Source organism: Thermobia domestica, chromosome 11, assembly GCF_964235325.1.
Source record: "Thermobia domestica chromosome 11, izTheDome1.hap1.1, whole genome shotgun sequence".
Classification (NCBI taxonomy): Eukaryota; Metazoa; Arthropoda; class Insecta; order Zygentoma; family Lepismatidae; genus Thermobia; species Thermobia domestica.
Window position 1 is genome coordinate 96,347,986 of NC_137464.1, and position 6,000 is coordinate 96,353,985.

A 6,000-nucleotide genomic window follows, 5' to 3' on the forward strand; every position below is an offset into this window, starting at 1 on the left:
ATAAAATGGCTTCAAAGTATTGCAAGAAGTGCCAAAAGCGTGTTTGCAACGAACATTCGGAAAACACCTGTTGTGTACAAATACCTAATGATATTTGTGATAAGTGTTTGAGAGTAAACAAAAACAACACTAGAATCATAATTTAAAAATTAAGGAATTTCAGTTTATAAATTGTAATTTTGTGGTAAATGCTCTTATTACTCTATGCAGACACTATATAAACGCTATTACTTTCAACTCTTTCATGTTGTGGAAATATAAGATCTGATATATTTTTAAAACATTTTTCAAGTTTTGTTATTTGAGTTGTTTTAACGTAAAAAGGACAAATTTAGAATGGACTTCATATTGGTTACAAATTCTGTTAAATACACTGCAAAAGTTTACGGGTCAAAAGATACCCATGTTCTATAAACTATGACAAAATAAGTTATCTCCGTCCAAGGGTAATAAGACAATCTTATCTTCGAATCCCAAGTTACTGACAATTTCGTTTCTTCCTCTTTTTAACTATTTAATAATTATTCTTAATGTTCGTACGTGCGGCATTTGTGATTAGTGTCGCCCTCTCGAAGGGTACCAAGCATAAGCGTGTTTCACTGTGCTAAAAAAAATGCCTATCGAAAACAAGTTTTTAAAAACATGATCTTACTTTGTTAAGAAATATACATTTTCACATCTAATTTTAATTGTTTATCTGTTTTATTTATTACGGATCATATACATACAACAACGCTTGTGGTACTTTTCAAGTGTAAATTAGGTTTAAAAACGTTCTTTTGTTGAAAACACAACGCAACGTATTAGCAAAATTGTACATGGAATACAATTACGCTATTAGTTCCAAAGATGTATACAATCATATCTTAAGTATTTACCAACCAGAGAACTCTCGATTCAGCCTTTCTGCTCTCATTTTTCCCAGGATACTTTGTGGTCGGTGGCGTCACGGGGAGGTATCGCCAAGGATATTATAAAATAGAGGATCTGCCCATACCACAAAATCGTGAAGCCATACGTCATAGCCATACATATCCTATGATTGGTGATTTTCTTACCTGTGAAAGATTATTTCGGGTAATTTCTTCCCACTTCTATTTGTACTCCCATATGCGCAGCATGTAACCATTGTGTAATATAAATCTTAAGCAACAACTTAACTAAAAATAAACGACAGACATACTACGTGTCTACAAATGAAGATCGCATTGTTTTGACAACATATATGGTAGTCATTCAGTTACCTAATAGGATGAAGATATACATGGGCAGATCCTCTGTTTTATAACATCCTTGGGTATCGCGATGTATCGTTCAAGAGAACAAGTGAAATACTGCATACGCAATTACGCTAAATGGTATACTGTTTCAACTTCCACAAGACGTTACGGACAGGGAGCCAATCAGAACACTAAACGCGAACTGGGAATAACTGTTATTTTATATACCTTGCTTACCAACATTGTTGCCAAACAAAAGCTCGGAATATATTTCGTAAAATCCAAGGTAACTAGTTGGATCATGGATGGTAGTCCGACTGCCTGATCTTTTTCACTGTAATTATTCACTAAGGAATAAATACATTGCACTCTTATTAAACAAACTTTCAAAAAGCTGCAGTTAGAGTCACATACATATTCAAAAACCAAAACTTAAATTTCAAAGTATAAACATTCGAACTTCCCTTCCTCCCTGCCTCTTCCTGGTCCTGCTAACAAGGGAAGAGAGGGAGATTATATATCGAAGTGGAAGATGTTTTAAGATCAAAAGCAATAATGGTACCTATTACGAAATTGTAATAAAACATTTCCGAATGCATATACTGTGCGAATTCTATGAATATACAGGGTGTCCAGAAAGCCCGTTCCACCCCTAGAAATCACGAACCGTAAGATAGATGCCAAGACAGGAAAATACGTGTTTGATCATTTTAAAAGTACAACGTATCAAAGTAAAAATTGTTGTTCCAAAGCCACCTGCAGGGTCTCAGGCGGGGTCCAACTCAAAAATTGAAAATGATGATGGGATCAAGTAGCATATCGTTGGAAAGCTGTTGGCAAATGAAAGCAGACGAAACAAGTCTTGACTCTCTAAAATTATCATGCGCAAAATGGCGGCCAGTTAAAATATCAGCGAAAACGTCATTGTAAAGTCTATGCCCACCCTCTTAAATCTGAGATGGTGCGACATATGTCAAAACAGGAAAACACTTGAGTCATCATTTCGAAAGTAGAATGATTGAAGGTAAAAATGTTTGTCCAGGGTCTACGGCAAGGTTTCAGAAGGGGTCCTACTCTAAATGTTCATATTTCAAGGGGTTAAATAGAATATTGTTTGAAAGCTGTTGTTAAATGAAACAACTGCATGTGTTTAATTATATATTCTAAACCAGCACTTACCTTAAAATGATTCAAATGGTTCCACTCCTAAATCATCATATTCTTCATTTTCCTCACTGTCAGACGAGCTGTGCATTTCTTCTATTAGACCATCAACGTCCCACATATTGCTCTCTACTTTCTGCACATGACTTATACAATTCTTCCAGTCTTCCTGAGTCACTAACACAGTACCTTCCTCCATTAGCACACGCACATCTTTCAGATTAAAAGTTTTATTTTCACTCTCAATGTGATTTTTCACTTTAGGCTTGCTCCAAATCAATTCGATGGGGTTTAATTCACTATGATATGGAGGCAATCGCCACACTTCATTATCGGCAGATTTAGCTAGTTCATCTAATTTATAAATATTTTCATACGGAAGATAATATAGTCTACAATTCTGTCAAATTGAGGCATGGGTCTTCAGAACAATTTTATTTCATTTAAGACGTTATTACTTCTTCTTTTTCTTGCAAACATTTTTTCCAAGGCCAAAGTTGGTTTTATTTATAGTTTCGAAATTCACCTGACATTTTACAAGTATTTTCTAAAAAGTGAAACAGGCATATGTTAAATAAAGACAAGTGTTTAAATAAATATTCATTAATTCATGAAAATAAATCATTACTTGTTTTAAAATTGCTTAGCACGCAGTTTACCTTTTCAAAGCTCTCTAAACGAAAACAACAGATGAATGTCACATTCATACAGTCTGATTTGTCTGATCTTCTACTTAAGGAAACAATATTGGATAATTGGGTCTTATCCAGTGATTAAAATGATTTAAAAAAAACTAAAACAGAATTAAACTGTATGCTAATGGACAGTAGAATTAAGAGCTATGTTCGGAAGATAAACAGTTGACAAGAAAATTTCCTTTGTAATCTACCAAAATATTGATTAATAAATACGAATGTTTAAATATTTGTTAGGATCAGAAGGTCTCGAGCTCTTAACCTGATAGCAGTGCAGCTCATGAGGCTCTCTTACAGTAACTATACTTTTTGCTTTACATCCCTATTATTCAGTTTTCGAACTCATAATGAGAAAGTAAATTAAAATCAGGAAGGTTCTGAATTCAAAAATTTCAGTTACGCGCAGCTAATGAAAGTAGTACGCATAGATAACACTAAGTTCATTACGCAAGTTTCTGAAGCGTTAACATGCGTGGTTCTTTGAAACACCTGGATATTTAAAACATGTCTTGATTTCAGTAACACCTTTTATTTGAATGAAATGAAGATAATGCATAAATTTTATTTTATGCAGACAGAAGCCCGTAGGAAATAGCGGTATTAATAGTTATATTGTACGTAATCAAGTCAACTGGTGAGAAAATATGGTGATGGAAACAACACTGCGTCAAAGAAAGAAGCAGCGCATCGTCTGCTAAGGAAGGACCAGCCGATTACGAGGGTTTATAGCTTGGTCTAACATATAGTAAACATAGTAAAACTATAATTCATACTCCGAATTACTCTTAAAGCCAAAAACGCCTAAGTACGCAACTGCTGCGACAAGGATTTAAACCATAATAGCTCAGCTCCTAATTAAGCTAGGAAGATACTTTTGATATTAATGTGTTCCTGAAGAATGGAGTTTACCGCCGATATGCATTTTATGTATGTGGAGGGTACCACGGCAGGCAGTGGGAGGGTAAAATTCGTTTTTTTTTTCGTTTATTGCAACAGATATTTTGGGGGCCATTTCCCCTTGAGGGCACAATCATAAAAATTGATATGTGAAGCAATGAAGCGGTTCACTACACGCTAATACCCTGCAAAAGTACTTGTTCCTTATATGAGGGAGTAGGGGTGGGGTTAATTTGGCCAATTTTTTGCGTCTGAGTTTTTTTGGAGTAAATTACATTTATTTTCTGCACAGTTCTATATAAAAATTATTTTATGAATAGGGCGGCAATTGCTCATTGAAATTAGTATTCCAAAACCTTTCCAATGAGGTATTAATTATTGCTCTCTGGTAATTATGGAGTCACCAGGGCTCCCAGCGTGACAGTCTTCGATTTCCTTCAAAACCCTACGTGGTGTATCAAAGGCTAAACATTACTTCAACAAAAATCTATAACAGATGAAATTCCTAGCTTTTCCAGGGAACCTAACATTAATATAGCCTGACATAAAAATGAAGACCCGTAAACAACTACACTTTATTTTTTATCTATTCCTTATATATGTGTATATATATATATATATATATATATATATATATATATATATATATATATATACCTACACACACCCAAACACACATACATACACACATAGCAATTTTAATGCTACGCTAGCAGCACAGTGCCTATTAAACAGCGAAGTCAATTTTGAATCATGTAGTTTTAGTTCTCTGTTATGAGATGCAACCGTCATCTCTGCAGGTACATTTCGCCATGCTCCCCCACCCCACTATGGAATTTCGAAACAAGACCTATGCCAATCGTTTGTACTACATTTGCACCGGACTGTACCGCCAAAAATTTTATTTGTACCACTTCCGGTACAAAGTTATAAGAGTTTTAAAGTGGAGGGCTGTAGAAACGGCGGCCCCCACCTTGCAATTTCGACATGAAAAGTATCTCAATCGTTTGTACTACATTTGTACCGGACTGTACCGAAAAATTTTCATTTGTACCACTTTTGATACATTGATATAGGAGTTTTAAAGTGGAGGGCTGTGGAAACGGCAGCCCCCACCTTGCAATTTCGAAATGAAAATATTTCAATCGTCTGTACTACGTTTGAACTGGAATGTACCGCAAAACGTTTCGTTTGCACCACTTCCGTTCAAAAGATATAGACGTTTTAAAGTAGGGGGATGTAGAAACAGCAGCTCCAACCTTCGAGTTTCGAAATGAATCGTATTCCAGTCGTTTTCACCATGCTTATACCGGAATGTACCGCAAAAAATTTCGTTTGTACCACTTCCGGTAGAAAGATATAAGAGTTTTAAACTAGGGGGCTGCCGTTTCCACAGCCCCCCAGCATTGAATTTCGAAATAAAACGTATGTCAATCGTTTGTGCCCCGTTTGTACCGGAATGTACCACAAAAATTTCGTTTGTACCACTTCCGGTAAAAAAATAAGAGATCTATAATGTGGGCAACCCCCTCACCTTGGGATTTCAAAACAAAACCTATGCGAATCATTTGTACTACATTTGTACCGGAAGTACCGCAACAATTTCGTTTATAGCACTTCCGGTACAAATATATAAAGGTTATAAAGTGTGGGTTGTGGAAACGGCAACCCTAACCTTTGAATTTTGAAATAAAGTGTAAATCAATTGTTTTTACTACGTTGATACCGGAACATACTGAAGAAATATTCGTTTGTGCCAGTTTCCGGTAGAAAGATATAAAAGTTTTAAAGTGGTGGACTGTGGGAACGGCAGTTCCATAGTTTAAAACTCATTTATCTTCGTACTGGAAGTGGTACAAACGGAATTTGTTGCGGTACAAACATTCCGGTACAAACATGGTAAAAACGATTGACACGTTTTATTTCGAAACTCCAAGAAGGGCCGTTTCGACAGCCACCCACTTTAAAGCTCTTATATCTTTGTATCGAAATTGGTACAAACGAAACTTTTTGCGGAACCTTCC